This window comes from Strix uralensis, chromosome Z, assembly GCF_047716275.1.
Source record: "Strix uralensis isolate ZFMK-TIS-50842 chromosome Z, bStrUra1, whole genome shotgun sequence".
NCBI lineage: Eukaryota > Metazoa > Chordata > Aves > Strigiformes > Strigidae > Strix > Strix uralensis.
In genome coordinates, this window is record NC_134012.1 from 55,079,916 (window position 1) to 55,099,480 (window position 19,565).

A 19,565-nucleotide genomic window follows, 5' to 3' on the forward strand; every position below is an offset into this window, starting at 1 on the left:
ATTACCATGCTATGCAGTTAAGAGCTGGGTATGGACATGCAGAGGGAGGAGAGGCACAAAGCCAGACTGCATAACAGGGAGTGCTTTGGTGGTTTTCTCCCTTCATGAAAAAGTGGTCAAAATGCAGCCATGCTTCTGGTAGAAACCATGGCAAGGGAGAGCTCCAAACAGGGAACAGCAGAAGGATGCTGAATTGGCCCCATGGCTTCACTTAAGAGCTCTTCCCTGGAGGGAAATGCACAACAGAAAACATCAAAGCCTTTAGATAAATGAGTAACAAGACAGGGAACATCATCATGAAGTGACCAGATGAAAGAGCTGAGCTCTCAGTACTGAGGGGAAAGGTTAGGATTGGAGATGGGCTGAAAAATGCACTGAAGGTGAAGGCAAACAGGTTATGCTTGGTGCCACAGAGAAGGAAATCCAGAGAAAAGCTGCAAGGAAACATGATATGAGCAGCACGATGGACTAGGAAATGGTGGCATCTGCAGCTGACTTGTGAATGGGCAAGAGCCTGAATATGCTCAGGCCAGAACACAAGTTTAAATTGTTTAGATAGAGAATAAAGGATACAGAGGTCACCTGATGGATCTAAGCTTACACAGATCTCTCACTCCCTTCTACGCCACTAATCATCCTCCTCCTCCTCTCACATGCAAGCATGTGTTTTTAAATACTCTTTTAAGAGTATTTAAAAAGAAATCTGAATGAAAGTCAGGGCAACTTAATTAGAATAAAATGCTACTTATAGTCAAAGATTTAAATCATCTGTTTGAAATGTCAAAGTGGCTTTCAAAAGTTCACAATGAAATGGAAGAGATGGCAGATGTCATCAGCTGACAAAGGAAATCATACCAGCTTTCCATCCCTGTACACATCCAATCCAGTTGTTCAGAATATTTTTTTGTGTAGTTTGAAATAAAACGTTTGCAATGCTTCCCATTTCTTTATTGCAAATCAGGACTGAAATATTTAATTGCTGAAGTTCAGAAACTCTTAAAATCCATATCAAGCAGGATTCGACATGTGCTGTATCACTCAATAGAAGAGTTGGAGAGTACATTGCAAAAAGATGCTGGACTTCACTGAGTATTTATTTTGGTGGCAACAACTAGATCTGGAGATCCCAGAGGAAAACTGTGCAGTGATTTACAAGTTCCTGCCTACGTGTTTCCACAGGGAAAAGAAGAAGCCTCCTTAAATAGCATCCTAGAAGCCTGCTTAAATAGCCTTGACAAGCTTTGGTGGAAGCTCCTCTTAAACCCTCACGTTTCACAAGAGAGAAGTAAAGAGTAGCCTTCTGAGCCCTGTTTTCCTGGAGAAGAAGCTGAAGCAACTCAGGTGCACCAAGTCAGAGCTCTGGTCTTTGCTGCATTCTTGACCTCAGCTCCTACACCAAGACCTCCATGACCAAGCAACTCACCACGAATTACCAGCCAACTGAACCAGTTTCCCTGCAGCTGCATCACCCTCTCCCATTCAGCAAACTGGGAAACCGGTGACTCTCTTCTGGGACCAAAAGGCTGTTCACAACACAACTCATGTCAGGCGTTTGATTCAGGACCATCGGAACACCACGTGCTTGCAGCCTCCCAGAGCGTGGGTGTCTTTGGCCGACACTGGTATGTAACCGTTTCAGAAGGTACTCAGGATCAGGAGGTTGCAAGCTGGATCCTTACAGATTCGAGCACTCTCCAGGAAATCTGGGAGAGAGAAAGCTCTAGAAGAAAAGGCCCCCAACTCATGCACCAGACACTTGCTGCATCTTTTGCCTGTGCCCTCATTAGCATGCTGCTTTGGGGCTGTGGTGCAGTTCTGAAGCCAGTGTCTGCTCATCTCCACCTAAAAGCTCATTCTACTTAATATTTGGTCCCAGGGACCAGACCAAACCTACTGGAAAACAAAGTTCCTGGACCACACAGTGTTCTTGTCAGGGCCTCAATACCAATTACTTTGATCTACGATATCTAATGGCACTTGCAAATAAAGACACAGCTGCTGGTAAATTCTTAAATGTCTCTCTCACCAGCTCACAGCTTGCCCATTTCTTAACACTGCATTTGGTCTACAGGAACTGAGCTCCTAGAGCTGTCGCCTGCCACACAGCATCTTACACAGCCCACGGGCAGCCAGGTTGCCTTCCTTCGTTTGCTCTTTCAATCTAACAGAATCACTCTTGCAAGATGCTGTGTCAGAGACACCACTGCAGTACAAAACCTTGCTGCAGCATGCAGAGTTTTATCAAAGGTTGCATCATGCGTTTGTTTTGGTTTTTTTTTTCTTTTCATCTAGGTTGGAAAAGACCTTGAAGATCATCCAGTCCAACCATTAACCTAACATTGACAGTTCCCAACTACACCATATCCCTAAGTGCTATGTCAACCCGACTCTTGAACACCTCCAGGGATGGGGACTCCACCACTGCCCTGGGCAGCCCATTCCAACGCCTAACACACTTAAAACACTATAAGCAACAGCAAACCCCACGTGTCCTGCCCGTTTCCAGCTACGGCTGCAATACAGCAGCTCAGATGCTCTGGTTCCTTGTTGTTACTGTTTACCAACCACGTTATCATGCAACAGTGTTTTACACAAAGAAGACGAGTTCCTTTACCTCTCAGTGCTGATGCGGTAGCGAGCCTCCCGGTTACCGATGTTGCGAACCAGCAGAGTTTTCTGGGAGCTGTACTTGACTGGACAGACGGAGAAGTTCAGCTGGTCAGGGAAGTCCAGGATAGCTCGGGCACCTATAGCTCAGATTGGCACAATAAACTTTTCCCTTTCTGTGATGCAGGTGAGCTGGTAGAAATAATCCTGCAGGGAAAGAAACAATCTCAGCACAGTGCATTCAGTACCATCCCATGGCAGAAGAAAAACTGCTGTTTTCTATGACTCTAACAGTAGCATCCAGCAATGTCAAAGTACTTTTTACCTTAGCGACCTTTCATTCCTGCAGCATGACTTGAACAGGGCTGTTAACTTGCAAAGAAGAACCAATCCCATTGATTCCCTTGCTTTCACAGCAAACTGGCAGAACCAGACAAAATTATCTGATACTTTGATTCAGAGGCACCAAAATAGAGCAATTTCATGTAAGGGATTCCAGTAGTAACAAGAACCCGCTTCGATCACCACCGCAGATGATCAAAGGCTCCACTAAGCACCCAGCTGTGCCACAGCACTAACTCCAATCCCAGCAACGCAGCGACTTCACTGACACTGGCCAGGGGATGCTCAGGTGCATTTTCAAAAGGACTTTGCCACAGGCACAACCAACATGCAGTCTTTGGTGAAATATTTAACAAGCTGGACACGGGAATTGTTTTAATCTCAGATGAGCGTAGGGTAAGTGTGTATTTCCCACCCCTTCCCAGAGCATTATAGGGACAAGGGTGGGGACACACTCCCTTAAAAAGCTATCTGATCTATCTCCCCACCCCAGAACTGGCTCAGCTCTACACCCAAATTATTCTTGCAAGATGTCTGACAAGTACTTAAAAGCACTAACAATTCCACCCCTGCACTCAGCAGCCTATTCCAGCTCTACCCTAGACTTAAGAGTTCTTCCTGTGTCTAATCTCAGTTTCCCTTTCCAGCTCACCTAGCCTCAGGGGACGTGGGAAATAGCTTTGCTTCTTCTCTGCTGCAGGGTTGATGTCTTGTTAGCATGCCTACCTGAGGCAGGTGGTAGCAGGAGCTGCAGATGGGAGACACTGGGACAGCCCTGCCAGAGCAAACTCAACTGTGCTACTCCCCGGCATTGGCTTGTTCACAAAAGAGACAGACAGTTCCCCCAGCTGTCTGGCGTTTAGCAGTAGGAAGGCAAATCAAATCACCCAAATCATTTCACTGTAGGGAGGAGCAGATCCATCTCCAGATGGACGGTGTGCCATTGCAGGGCTGCAAGTATCCCCTTGCCCCCGCTGAAATCACTGGTAAAACTGTTGCAGTAGGGCCAGGAGCCATTACCTCCAGCAGCTCTCTTATCCATGAGTTGATGGAACCTCTGCATCTTATCACTCGCTTGCTGTCCTGATCTTTTTTCCTCGGTGCTTTGAAGCCGTCTGATATTTTTATCATTGTTGAAGCAGCAAGCAGATAATTTGATTTAGGAATTGCACACAACAAACTCTTAACCAGAATAGATTCAGATTCCTCTGTGCTTGGGATTTCCTGCTCTCCCACACCCGCCCCCTCCAAGCCTGGAAGGGACCTAAGGCAGCCAGAGGAGGCACAGACACAGAGCTACTGCTTTAACACAACAACTAACACCCAGCACTACCCACCAGCTGGGGTTTAAGGTTGCTGTAACAGATGTTGTCACAGCCAAGATGTAAAAAGAATAAAGAAGGATCTTCTTCCCTAGACATATCAAATATTCACACTGGACCTTGCAGAAGGGCTTTTGCTTCTCGTATTTGGAAGGTAAAATACCAGGAAGGGAACTGCAGCAAACGTCCTACAGAACTGAGTATCACATTTCAGGACAGTGTTTCATCTTCAGCAAGTCTTTCTGAATTAGCAATTTTGTACTCAATCCTGCAGCCTAAGCCATCTAAAATAAAAGGGATGGTCAGCCCTTGGGAATTTAAAGCACCTACTATCTGAGTACCCCACCCTGCCATTTTCCTACTGTTCCACATGCATCTTCCCTCGCGAACGCTCAAGGAAGCGCAGGGAGGGAAAGCACAGCCCATCAGTCCCTGCTGCAGCAGCTAACAGCATCCTGCAGTGCCAAGAGGGGACCAGCTGCAGACTGCCCGACCACAGCCTGGAGCAGACCCCACAGCAGGCTGTGGGCTATAACCAGTGCGTAAAAACCGCGATGACTTCAGACATAATGTTCCGCTGTCTCGCTACCGTGTCCAACACGCTAGGCATTAAGGTGACTCCAGTTTTCAAAGGTGGCGGTCCCCACTCTGATCAGGCTCACTTTGGGTCTTCCAAATAACAGGTCACTTTTAAACAGATCTCTGTATCTACCGTTAGTGGAGCAAACCCATAATCACACAGCACTGGACAGATACCAGAAACCAAGACCTTGGGAGGCCGCCCCACCACAGACGGAAGACTCTCTTATCTCTGAAACCAGCAGACATGACATTAAATGTTCCATCACTGAAGGATAAAAATGGCCTGAAACACATAAGAGACTCCAGCCTATGAGAGCATAATCTTCACCATGGGGAAAGCGTTTCCCCCCGTTCTAGATCCAGGGCAACCCCACTGGAACCAGGACAGTCCTCAAAACCCACAGCAGATGCCCTGTTCTGAATCCAGCCCAGCAGGTTCAGCTTCCACTGAAGGCACCAACCTCTCTGGACCTCCAGTCTCACCTTGTTCTCCTCAAGGTTGAACTGGATGCGGAAAGTTGAACACATGCCAGGTGCTACCTTACAGCACACACCACCGGGGCTGGTGAACTTGAAGTAAGACGACGTCTCCAAGACAACCTTCACCAGCTGAGAAACCTGCAGGAAAGACGGGAAACTATGATTTTGCCACTCATATGGAAACATGAGGAGAAAATACCTGGCCATGCCCTGGGGACATCCTGCCTTAACCACCTTTCCAAAGCACTTTTAACTCTTGAGGTTGTCACAACCCAGACTGGAAGCCCAGGAAGTCGCAACAGTTCCGTGATCCCCTTGGGTTAAATTAAGGTGAAACGACACCAAACGACCGGTTAAAATGTTTTACTTGCAGTAGAAAACAATTTAAACTTGGAAAAGAATAATAAACAATGTGATCTCTTATAAATCTGTAAGAAATAAAAGAAAGGAAAGAAATAGAAAGGTGAGAAAGAGAGTCAAAGAAATCTGGATCAGCACCCCTGGATCCAGAGTTGTCTCAGGTCCGACCATCTTGGGTGGTGGGTGCACACACAGCAAAGTTTCAGTTTCATCTTATCAGCTGATTAACATACTTCTGCTTCTGGGGCAGAAATGCTCACCTCTCGTCAGGCCTTGTCGCCTCTTCAATGGTGAAGGCACGAAGTCGTTAGCAAGGCAAGCATGGTGTCTGGCTTACGCAATAGAGCCACACAGTACCGGGCTTACACAGTGCAGACAGTGATTAGCGGTCTTTGTGCTTGAGGGGAAACTTTTGGTTTCACTCAGTTTCCCCGCTCTGAGGCCCACATAAGTAGTTTGTCAATACAACTGCAAGGGAGTGGGGGGTGCAGCCTTCCATACACTCCCGCTCCCTCGGGTGACATTCCTTAGACTAATCACAAAGGCCACAGCTTGTCCTGGAGGTTTTCTGGGTCGATGAATGTTTGAGGCATCAATTCCTTCAGTTCCTTACAGAGGTACATTCACCTAATACACCAGGATGGAATCCATCCTGCCAGGGCAAAACAGCTCTAGGCCAGAGGCAGTAGGGCAACGCCCTGCTGTGAAGGAATCACTGAGCAGGTGAGACACCAGCAGCACCGAGCGATAATACCTGAATCAAGTCCACATATCAACCAGCCCAAAGAACCTGCGGGCTTCTGCCTGCACACACCCAAGCAGTCATGCCTCTGGAGGGGGATGAAAGACCTGAAGGCAAAACAGTACCTGTTATACTGGGGGGAGGAAGAAATTCACTACTGACATACTGGGTTTGAGTGGGGCAGTCAAGCTGCAGTGCTACAGTCATGCAGGCAGACCAGCAAGAGGAGGAGACCACAGACACTGTGGCCTTACTGGGAATAAAAGGAAACCTGAAGAGTAAAACGAGGAACATAGAAAGACAAGGAGACAAGAAACAAGGAGATGGCTAAGGGAATTTAAAGGGGGCTGTAAAGAAGCAAGGGAGAAGCCCAATACACTACAAGGAAAGTCTGATGCAGAAGATGAGAGCGGTCAACTTGCCAAAATGATGGAAAGCCAGACAACCCCCCAGGCTGGGCCTATCAATTATGGGCTTCAGAGGCATTTTCTGCCTTGAGATACATGACCAGCACTGACTCACAGTGTGGTTTCATTATTAAAAGCCACTCTCGGCTCTCTGGAGGCTCTTGCTGCCTGGTGCCTGTAGCCAGGCAGCTGCCAGTGCAGGCAAGGCAGATTTCTGGGCATTCCTCCCCACACCCAGGAGTCCAGGCAGGCACCTTGCTGCAAGTTTCTGCCCTCTGGGATACCACAAGCACAGACACAGCAAATAGGTGTTTTCTAGCACACTGATATCAACCCCTGAGCATCAAATCTCATCTCAGAAAGTCTAAAACAGGCAATTTTGACTGACAGGCAGCTTCGCTGATAAACAACAAACGCACGTGAGGCTTGGGAAAAATGGAGGTTCATTCTTCACCACCCGCTCGAGCCTGATAACCCATGGCCAAGGCAGTCCTGAAGTCTCCAAACGCCCTTTGCTCCCAGCAGTGCCCTGGGACAGCGAGTTCCAGGAGCCAATTTCACACTGCAGACAAACATTTTGGTCACCAAGTCCCTTGGGAGATGAGCTAAGACCTTCAGCAAAAGCCACCCAGAACATCGCTGAGGGTGGTGAGGAGCAGCCTGAAGACAGAAAAGCAATTTTACAACACACAGGGAAGAGCAGTAAGTATACAGCAAAGCACTTCTGTATTTGCATGATTACAGAGCCTCTATCTGGAATATATACTTTGCTGTCAGCTGGATTTTTATGGATCAGACAACCTCAGGCTACCATGCAGTATAGGTCAGTGTGATTTGGAGGAATCTGTGAAACTGGTGAGAAAACTTTGAGACAGAGTACAATGTTGCTGGACATCACCAAAAGCCAACAAAATTAGAATATAACCACCTCTCTTGGGATTATCATCTCTATGTTTGTATACTTAAATATGCCAAGGATTTTCCTTAAAGCTGATCTTACTTTTACACCAGAGCTGTCCAATGGCTGAGGTCTTACTAGCTTCAAAACTAACTCCTTTTGGAAAAAATCAACAGCTCACACATTGCCTCCCCTTTACAGGGCATAAAAATCACAAGGTGCAGCTGTACAAGTTTATTATTTTTTACTGGGAATAGCAGGCATGTTGATGCAGATGTTCTTTTCCACTGGAGGAAGCATGAATAGAGCAAATTGACTGTTTGCCTGTTGGCTGGTACTTGGCAACATCAAATACTTTGAAGTGCTGTCTGGATAACAGAGCAGCTGAAGCCAAAAGACTTAATGGGAAAAAAGCAGAGCTATAGGAAAAAAGAGAAGCTGAGGCACATTTTAATCAGGAAAGAGGAGACCACAGCAAAGAGTGCCCAGAATCAGCGTGGACCCCATGAATGGTATCCCTTGGACAGGGGCACCCACGCTGCTCTTTCCAGTATTCCCAAGCTAAACGCCAGGCCAGGAATGGCGCAGGACTCTCCAGGAACAACTGAGGGACCACCCTGCAACTGTCTTTGCCAAAGGGTCTTCCATTTCCAACCATGTCCCTGTCAAAACCTGTTATCTCAGAATACATTTTGACTTCTCTTGCTGTTCCCCCACCTGCAACATGCCCTGACAGCTTTTTTTGTCCACTTGTTTGTTTTCCAACAAGACTGGTAGATTTGGAGGGGGGGTTAATTCACGTGCTCTCACGTACACTTCCACCTGCCCATCCTGCCCTCCTCTCACGTACACATCTTACTCTTTATTACAGAACAGTATCTTTAATTACACCTTTCTTTTTCTGAACATTCTCTGCTTCCAGCACACTTACTCTTACGTGTCAAGAGAAACCCTTGCATGTACAATGTTCTCTCCCAGAGCACCTTCCCACTCAGCTCCTTTCCTCCCTCCTGTCTTTTTCCACCAGCTGCTCTTGGCACATGCCTCATTCAAGCAAACGTTTCCCCTGCCGGAATTCAAAAGGTCTCAATTTTCCTCCTTACAGTGCAACAACATTGCTGGCATTTTTCAACTTCTCCCTTCTCAACTTTCCCGGGAAATCTCAAAACGATCACAATTTTTTCAAGTGAAGGTGGAGACCTTCAAGAGAACATTACTCTGGATGTGCTGTGGTTCTCCAAAGGGAAAGCAGAGAGCCACGTTGCTTAGAAAAACCTGAGCAGAACTGCATTAAGCTTAGCAGGAGCCTAAAGTGGCACCTAAAGGCCTCCCACTGCTTCTGCTAAATCAGTCCGTTTCCCCTGCTGCTTCAAAACACCCTTCCTGGAGTGCTAATGCCACTAACCATAACTTCCTCCAGCATGGAGAAGGCTCAAGCCCTGGGCTTTGACAGTGAGCTGCACAGAGGCAGCTAAACAGGCTGTGAGAGGCAGAGGTGTCCTGCCAGAAACCGAGATTAACCAGGGAGCCACCAGCACATGGTGCACACTCGAGGTAAAGCAGGAGAGCAGAAAGAACTGTACAACCCTCAACATTCCCATCAATCCAGGGCTTTCAAGGGGAAGGACGCTGACTAGAAAAGCTCCTTTGAGTTAGATACCACCAATACACGGCCAAAATCAGGGGGAGGATTCCCAGCATGGGAAGATTTCCACCGTCTTGCAAAATAAAGGTGGTGAGACATTTTATTCTGGATGTGCTGTGCTGCAGCAGGTAACTTGTTATGCTCTAAACCACAGGAATTACACTGCTCTCCTCTTCCAGCACAGTGTTAAAGCTCCGCATCCCAGCACTTACCTTGTCAGTGTTCCTCAGAATCAGTGGCACTTCGTAGACCTCGACGGGGACGTAGTTCTGAAATACCACCTCTGAAGGAAAAGGCTGAAACAAGCTCTGCTCCAGGTCAACTGCTGAGAACTGGAGAGGCAAGACAGAGCGGTGAGAGGAGGGTCAGCTGCTGGGAGAAAGATTCATGAAAGAATCCTACTGATCTCCAGTGGAGTACAGTCTCTTGGTGAGTACGTCCACATGGCTCACGCTAGGGAAACAGCCCCCCACCTGTGTTCTGAGCTGATCAAAAGTTTCTGGACCACACTGAGCAGGCTCAAGCTAAGAAGCTCTTTTGGTGGGTGTTCCTCCAGGTTTCCTTCTCCAGAATGCAAGGCAGTGCTTACTGCCAGCAGAGCCCTGTGCTAACGTGGTCACACAGCTTCAGAGCACTTCCTGGAAGAGCCACGAGCACTCATGGAGCAAGCGAAACCCAAGAATTTACATGAGACTCCATGGGAAACAATTTTGGGATGATCTTTGCTCTGAGACAGAGAGACCGAGTCCCACACATCCCTAAATACCTTTTTTGATAGAGAGCCTAGAAATCACTTAGAAGACCACACTACCAGAGGAGGTAAGGCTAAAAAGAAAGTAACACAGTAGTTGGGAAAAAGACAAAGGAGGTGAATGCTGGATAGTGGTAAGGTTTAGCTCTTTTCTCAGCATTACTGGGCAACTTGAGTAAGACTGGACTTGGTATCTCCTTTATCCACAGGCTTTAAATAGATGCTTTATTGTATTCCATTATTGCCATTTCATTTAATACCACTGCAGAAGCACGTCTGAAAATATACACAAACCGCAAATGTTCACAGAGCAGAGGCAATACTTGAGAAAATTCCTCCCTGCTTTGTCTCCCCTCTCCCAGATGCACTGTTCCCACTCAAAAGACCCAGGCAGGCCTCCTGCTGCTCCACAGGAGCCACGCTCACACGGCAGCTCGTGCCTGCAGCACGCTGCCAGTTATGTGTGCGCTCATCTGATGCGTTCCCAACCTCTTGTGCTGCCTAGGGCAATCCTTAACCAAATGGTTACAGGTCTCTTGCTGGCAGTTTTCCACTCAACAGCCTACCTCAGCGATCCACTCATTTGGACTGTGTGCTACAGTGAGCAGTCCTGTGAGAAAAGCAGCTTAAACATACATCTAAGTGATCCAGAGAACGCACTTCCACTCCCCTCTGCCCAGGGCAATTCCCCTGTATATCTGGCAGCCTGCAAAATCTAACACCCTGTAAAGGTCCCACACATTGTTCCAACCCAAAACATTAATGCACTTGGTTTTGTTAAATCTTAAGTAATTACTATAGGCCCTCAGCCTTCAAAGGCCAATGCTGCCACTGTTGAGGGAGTCCCATGACCCCAAGCATTTGACAGTGACTACACCAAAGCACGAGGTGGCTATTTCACCAGGAGGATGGAAAATGGCAAGCTCGGGCCCTTGTGGCCTGCCCCAGCCTTTCCCCAGTATCAGCTAAACTCCAGCAAAACCCACCAACTTCAGCAGAGGTTATTTATATTGACTTAGCACAGATCAGGACTTCCAACCTCTCACCAGGGAAAAACGTTCTACCTTTCCCCAGCAGAAGGAACTCCACCACCAGCAGCAGTTTGAAAAGACAACAGGCCCTAGTCACTGAGGTATTCAGATGAGCCGGAGGCACTCCTGTCACAAACACACACCCTCTTCAAATGTCACATCAAGCAGCAAGGAAAAGGACAGGAAAATGCTACCTTGTGATGGGAAGTTTCACCCATGTCTAGAAGCTGGGCAATCCGGGGCTGCCTCATCTCCCAGGTGCTGGCCAGCCTCTGCTTGGTGGTAAGAGACATCTCCTTCAGGAAGGCAGAGGGAGTCAGCTGAAATGCAAAACACCAGCAAGAGCTACAGAAATGCCTTTCTGCAGAAAGACTTTTCTCGTTCAAGTGCCACTGATGAGTAATTTGTGATCACAGCCACTAGGATAGTCCTGGAAGTCCCGTAAATTACCTGCTGAAATATTTAACATCAGTAAATTAATGATATAGAGCGGAATACACACGCTCTAAGCAAGTGGCTCTGTCCCATTAGCTTCTCCTTCATGAGATGATGTGACATGTTTGGGGATTTCTGCTCTTCGGGTATTTGTACTCTCTTGAGTTTTGCTGGATTGAGCCAGAGACCTCTGGAGAGAGCGGGGAGGAGATATCAGAAATCCCCTAACTTCACCCTTGCACAGTGCTCACAACCAACACACAGGTGGAGATGGCACTGCTGGATGAGTCAGAGGAAAGCAGAAAAGCAGCGTTGTGCGAAGACTGAGGTGGAGAGGAATGGGTCCAAGTTTTCATTATTTCTTTTCCATTAGCACTTGTTTTCTCTCTGTTCTGGCCTCACAGACCCCTCCACAGAAGGATACAGAGATGTCTCCTTGACAGAGCCTCAGCACTGGGTCGCCTCCAGTGAAGGGAGCTCCAGCCAGCAAAGGGGACAGTTGTGGATGGGAAGGAGGAATCGCCCTGGATCCACTGCTGTTTGCAGGGCTGCATCTGTGATCCACACAGGACACGAGATACCATGAAACAACTCTTTTGGAAGCTATTCTATCTGGAACCAGCCGTGTCCTGTCAAGACTCCAGGCGGTTTGAGCAGCCTACCACATGCCCAGCTGCCCAGCGGTGTGGCCAGGGCAGCACTGGCAGGTATGCCCACATGACAGAAGATGTTACTGCCCACACAGCAAAGAGGACGGAAGGAAGCAGATGTTTGTGCTTCAGCTGTTCCCGTGCAATGCCCAGTACATTCCTTTATCTCGGCTTCACTGGCATGTTCAGGCAAGACCCTGGACTTTATCCTGAAGCAACACAGTCCACCCCCCACTGCACCGTGACAGCCCCCTCCAACAGAAGCACGGCAGCAAACAGGTGGGGAGGTGGTGCCTGGCTCCACAGCACCCTGACAACTGGAGGGGAAGGCAGAGGAGGGACAGGGGCAGCTTTCAGCCTTAACCCAGCTCCTACCCGGCCCCCAGCAGGTACTTACAGTCACACGCTGCTCTGCCTCTCTGACCAGCTTCGGATAACAACGTACTGTCACCTTACTCTGGAGTCCATCAGCCATTTTGGAGGATCCCATGGACCGATGAATCTTGCCAGTGGCCATGACTAGGCAAACCTGGAAGGAGTAACAATGAGACTTTGAAAATCCAGAATCCCATTCACAGCAGACCCAAAGGATACACCTGTGTCTCCAGGCTGTGGCATCCTTCCTACGTGGAGAACATAAGGCCGTCCCACACTGTTTCGTGATTAGACCATATTTAAGTGGCAGAGTTAAGATTCATAGAAGTAAAACTCCATAAAAATATTCCCTGAGACAAAAAAGCCTTTTGCTGTGGGTGCAGTCCCACGAGCCACAACTATATCTTTTCATGAACTTTATCTGTCAGCTGAACAGTGAGATGCACCAAGGGTCCCTTCCAAGGGTCTGCTGGAGAGTCCCCAGCTCCACATACTATCATTTACTGCGGCAGCTCCTGCCTTAAGTCTTTATAGTACCATTTTCCCCTTCCCAGCATCTGATCTCTGCTATACTGGCTTGGCAACTTTGCATCTCCTTTTTTTATTTAGTCTTTTTCTGGCATCTGGACCACATTTCATAGAATCGTTTAGGCTGGAAAAGACCTTTCAGATCATTGAGTGCAGCTGTACACCTAGCACTGCCAAGCCCATCACTCCTTTCCCTGGATGTACACAGGAACTGCTGCTCAGAAAATCCCTATGGATTTCAAATGCAGGACCGAGGGCCCCCTGCCCTGGGCACCACCCTGCCCCAGGCACCCCCCTCTCGCACAAGGGATGCCCCCAGCCCTGCAGCATGGGGCAGGGGGTGTCACCACCACCCCCCGAGCTCCCCCACAGCCCCGGTCCCTGCTCAGCTTCGCTGCCAAGACCCCCCTGCCCGTGGGTGAGCCTCCCGGCAGCACCGGCACCCAGAGGCGCCCTTCGGCTTTTGGTCGGGGAGGGGACGCAGCCACCACCCCCTCAGCATCCCTCACCTCTCTCACTCCGCGAGGGCCATGGGGACACACTCACAGGAGGATCCCCAGTGCCAGACAGGCTGTTGCCCCCATTGCCAGGGCAACTGGGCATCCTGGCTGGCCCCAACACTGCCATAGGAACAGCGGTGATGTGGCAGGGGGGGGGGGGGGGCGGGCAGCTCTGGGACATGGGGACAGAGGGGACAGGGATGCTCAGTGCCCAAAGCACCCAGTGAGCACAGCAAGCAGGCCCTGAAACCGCCTCCAGCACACCCGCCCGGCTCCAGCACAGCCGCAGCCCCAGGTGTGTTACCCCGGCACGGGGCAGTGGCTACGGACAGTCCCTTGCTGACCCTGCTCCGCTCTCTGACCCAGTCCTGGGCCTCACCATGCCTGGAGATGGAAAACTCCTCAGACGACCCCCCCCTCTTACAGAGCTCCCTGCCCAGGTACACGGGTGCAGCTGAGACAGGGAAGTCGAGGGAGGACCAAGTCTCTTGCGGGCTTCTTCCGAATGCCCGGGCTTATCGCTTCCAACAAGGCTTGCAAGTCAGACACAAAAGGAAGCATCAGCCATCGCCCCCAGGGGAGACCCCTGCTTTCAAAAAGAGAGCCCAGAAGCTGAAATTTCACCACCGTGGATGCTCAGGACCATGGAGTCAGAGGAGGGACGGCGTTTATATCACTGCCCCCTCTCCATTCCTGGGGTTGGACATACCCACCTCTCCTCCCTCAGGGACCAACAAGCCCCTCTTCCCTTGCCAACACTCCCTCTGCCCCACGAGCTCCCCTCTGCTTTCCTGCACAATATCCAACTGTTACCAGTAAGCTCAGCTTGGAGCCATCATTCCCAGCTCACACTTGGCTCTCAGCTGGCTGCCTGCGTTTCTGACTCCAAGAGGACACATGTGGAGCAACCCAGGGCATGGAGCGGGGATCACACTGGCACACAGCCCAGCACAGAAGCAAGCCAGCCCCCTCAGCACTTCAGACAAGCCACCCTCCTCCATCCTAGCAGGGTCTGACCAAAGCAGGCTGCTGGCCCTGCTCTCTTCAGAGGCACAGGGAACTGTTGGTTCATGCAGGGAGCCGCTCTACAGGGCTGAAAATCCTTCCCCCATCCCCTGGGAAATGCTACTGACAGCTCTCATCCTCCTGCAGAAACACATGAGCGTACAGCCAAGGCCAGCAGCAGGCGTGTGGCATTACTAACCTCTCTCTTGCTGCAGTGCCAGAAGGACACAGGGCACCATCAGCCTGCGTCCCCCCACAGCCCTGCTGCAGACTCCGAGACAAAGCCCCAGCACAGGCACTGCCCAGCTTCTGGACACCAGGACCAGAGCCCCTGGGGGGTGACACAGGCACATCAGAAACGTCTTTCCTGGCATCAGTGCTGCACTCACCAGATCGAACCCACAGAGTAACTGGGCACAGCTGGTGTCTTGCAGAGGACATGGAGCTGCAGCAAAGACAAAGACAAGGGCTGCAGTGAGGACCAAGGGAGAGGAGGGCAGTGCTGGCACAGACAGCTTACACCATCCATGGGAGCATTCCCTTCCCCCGTTTTAACCCATGAAGGAAGAACTCCAGCGCTCAACGAAGGGACTGACTGCGACACTCAAACCGTTTTAGATGCTATCAAAAGGTTTCCTACCAAATAACTGCAGTGAGATCACTTACCCAGCTGCATCGTCACGAAGTCCCAAACATGAATTCCCAACTGGGCAGCCCATAATCCTCTCTAATCCAAGCAGGGTTTGTACTTGTTTTCTTCTGAGAAAGAAGGGAAATAAAGTTGGCTCCTTTCAGACATGTTTCTCCTGCCTTCCCCTGAGCAATGCAATCCCACATTGCAGGGGAGAACATTGATTTTTTTGGTAGCACACACCTCAACACACAGCCCTGGGTTTGCTTTCTCCCTTTCTATTCCCATGTTCGGAATCAATTTTTTTCCTCACTTTATTTTACATCTCACTTCCAAACCCTGAGCTGGTTCTCTACTCCTTTTCTAAATGAAGACAATATCTCAAATGTCTACATTTTGCACACCCTGACATTAGCGGTGCAACCACGAAATCCAAAAAGAGTAAACTCATTTTTCCCCACTACTTTTTGAAACAAATCAAAGTCCTTGGCCCCAACAAATGTAATGCCTCCTAGGTTTTCCTTTTCTGTAATACTATGAAACCATTTAATCCAGCCAGCTGTCTTGGTGTAAATGCAGAAGAAAATTTACAAGCCTCAACAAGTTAATCACAGCTCAAGGGGAATCTCTGACATGGAGGTCAGCAAGGCAGTAACTGTGAGGCTGTGACTGCCAGGAGACAACGCCACAGGAAGATGGGTCGATTCTGGATGGAGGTTCAGGCCTGACTCAGCAGGGTACTGCCCCTAGGCATCTCAGCCTAAACAAGAAAGTGGACAGTTGTCAAGGGCACTGATTACCTACACAGGTACAGGATGCTTCAATAGTTGTTCTGGGGCTCACTCTACCTTAATCCCAACTCTCCTGGCCTTGTGTTCCCTCTGGCAGCTAAAAGACACCTAAGTCCCCACCATATTGAGGGCAGAAACACACTGCAGTACCAGTGCACTGTAGGGGCAGGGCTTAGTGGCCTTTCACAGTCACAGAGGCAGAGCAGGGGTCAGTCTCTCCTCCTCCACACCCAGCTCTTCTCCTCAGCTGGCAGGGTCCTGCCAGGGCATTCTCCATCCCACCCCGTCCCATGGGGCACCACAGGCTGGGGAGCACCAGGCCCTCCTCTCCTCCACCCAAGGAGGGCACAGAGCCTCCTTCAGAGCCCAAGCACATGGCAGCTCTCTACTACTGGGCATCTCATGCATTTAAAACCATGGCAATACCTGAGCATCCACAGCCCAGCAAGATCCTCCCATGGTCAGCTCCAAGGACCACGCTAAATACCACAAGTGGTCCTTCCCTCCAACTTCTCCAGGACAAGAAAAAAAAACAATGTGCTTTACCTGGTCCACCACAGCTTGGTTGGCATTTGCAGCTTCTGGCATCACTTGGCAGCTCCATTTGCAGTGGGACGGGTCTCCTTGGCTCCTGGTTTCACAGCAAATCGGTCATCCAAAGCCCCAGCAGGTCCAGTACCTCTCCTGCAGGGCGCTTTCAAACACCAACATCTGGTTCTGTGATTGGAAGCAAAGGAGAGGAAGATTAGAAAAAACAAGAGCTGTAAGTGGGACACAGGGAAGGGACAAACCCAGCCCGTGACATGCATTTCAGTCTCAGCCCACAGGAGCCCCAGGCACAGTCACGGCAGCTACAAAGCACCACAGCGTGTTCAGAAGCAGTGCTGGGAAAGGAGCAACTTGCTTTCTTTATGCCTTGTGAAGCACTGAAGGGACAAGCTGGTCTCCTTGCCACTGCCAGGCCAGCGGGTGCAGCTCCCTGCAGCACACGGGCTGTGCCAAGAGGTGCTGGGGCAGCCTGAAGGCACCAGCTCTGCTGGGCGAGGAAGTTACAATGTGAGCAGGCATCAAGAAAAAAGGCAAAGTGGAATGTGGTTTTACCTGCTCTGGGCAGTTGCCTTCATAGGCTTAATACAACCATGCAACAGCCACAATTGCTGAGTTTGAACTCAAGCAAAATCCCAAAGCAATTGCTGGATTTGTCAAATATTTGACTGCATTTGTATCCAAAAGTCTTTTGCCAAAAAAAAATGGGCGTTTTGTTAAAGAACAGCCACACAGAGGCAGTCCTGGACTGGAACCTGAGCCAGGGCTTTATGATTTTTAAACAGGGCACCTAGTGCACCCCACAAAAGAGCCTCTGCTCTCTGCCGTGGAAGTACTGTCAGACTCCACAGCTTTGACGTGATCGAGGTCTCCATGCTGACTCCCAGCACATCACATCCTGGCAGTGGGAGCAGAAGGGCAAGTTTTCATTTTCCACATAGAGATCAACCAAGCTGAACTGTTAAATGAGCTCCTCAGGTTCTTCCTTTGAACCTCTTCCCACCCTTCACACATCCCAAGAACTACCATGAATCAAAGAGCCAGCAACAAAACCAGCCCCAAACATCTGCAGATTCTCCTTGAGAGAAACCTTCCCACTCGTGAAAAAGCAGCTCTGTAATAAGCACACGGCCTCAAAAGCAGAGGGGAAAACCCTTCAAAACACAAAGCAGGAGTGGAGCCACTCGTGAAATCAGACTGGTTCATCAGAAATGCTGATCGGTCTGTGCAGGGAGCACCAAAGGCCTGAAAGAATGAATCTGCCAAGCCACTGATATCATTGAAAACAGCTGGGATTTTAGAAGACAAGACAGTAGCCACATTAAAAAAAAAAAAAAAAAAAAAAAAGAGGATAAAAAAATTAAAAGATAGGCACTTCAGTGGGTCCAGAAACAGCCAGGTTTGCATCTCAGTGACCACTAGCATAAGCATCTCTGAGCTTCAAGGCTCAGCGGTGCAGGACAGACCCACCCAACCCGGAGCTGTCAGCCTCACGGCAGAGCTTTTGTTTCCCATTACCAGGTCTGTTATAGGAGCAGCTCAAGAGGGTGCAGGTTTGGTTTGAGCAGCCTCTCTCTGCCAAGGATGAAAACAGGGATCTGAGTACCCCACTTGTGACTTCCTCTCACATTGAAAAGTCTTCCTAGTGCACCCTGGCACCCGATCTCATTAAAAGGGAAGAGGGGAACAGATGGAAACCAAAAGCAGCTGTCAGCTGCCAACCACTGACCCCATCCGACTCCATCCCTTGCCCCACTGCGGCAGAGGCACAACTGGCTGCTCCTGGAAGGACAACAACAAGGCCAGCAGGAGACAAGGAGGATTTCAGGTGGGCAATAAACAGCAGGAGCAGATGAAATCTTGGTAAATAAGAGATCCTTTGTCAGGAAGAAATTCATCTGCAATCAGGAAAGACAACATGTGAGGACTGTGCCACGTCCGGGACCATCCTGTCCCTGCAAACAGTGAGGAGCGGGGTGCTGGCTGGAACAGCCACCATGTCTCAAGCCTCTCCAGCACATCTCTGCCTCCAGGCACCAGCAAACCCAGCAGCAAAGTCCCGGTACCTGAGCTGGGATCCCCGGCAGGGCCTGCAGGAATCACACTCCTATCTCACAGCCTCTAGTTCAGGTATTCAAGCATTCTAGGAAGCCTCAGCAGACCCAGGTGATGTCCTGTAAGCAAGAGCATAAACTATCAAGATTAAAGAACGATCATCGTGGATACATCACACTCAAGTTAAAGGAGCCCTGAAACAGCAACGCAAATCAAAATCGACTGGACCCCTGAGGCTCCGAATCCAACAAAAGGATGGACATCAATTATCAGCATGATCAAACTATGGGGAGGGATCGTAAGTACATGGGACTATACATTAACACATAATATCTCCCTAATTCTAGGTAAGATCAATTGTTAGATATGTACTCAAATACCTGCTTTGATACAGCAAAGGAATTTGCTTAGGAAAAAGAAAAGGGGGGAATTAATACGAGGAAATGATCACTTGCTTTGCAACTTATTTACTTATAGCAACTTATGGCAACTTATAATGACTTCTGAATATTGCTTGATAATCCTGCTTGCCCTGACTGTTCTGTGAAAGCTTACCAAGGGCTACTGCTACTGTGTTCATCAAAACAAAGCAGTTTTCTGTGGAAACTTACCAAGAATTACTATGTTTGGCAAAATTAAGAGACATGTCCTTGGAAAGAGACTTGTCCTTGGAAAGCAGATGTGTTCTAGCAAGTTTAGTCTTTGTAATGGATAGATAGCCATATATGGGCGGTAGAAATTAATAGACTGGTGCTTTTAGATAAGATAGAGGTGGTAAACCAGTGGGAACCACTCTTGTTATTCAAGAAATTGGCTAAGAGAATCTGCACATGCTCCGAGGAAAAGTACAAGGTGAGGAGGACTGTGAGCCTTCCTCCAACA

The 19,565-nt window shown here is 49.2% G+C and overlaps 1 pseudogene; it reads right to left on the reverse strand.

Annotated features, from left to right (window-relative positions):
- The window catches only part of LOC141938273 (hydrocephalus-inducing protein homolog), a 38,096-nt pseudogene extending 25,369 nt beyond the window's left edge, over window positions 1–12,727 (reverse strand).
- Window positions 12,728–19,565: the final 6,838 nt, after the last annotated feature.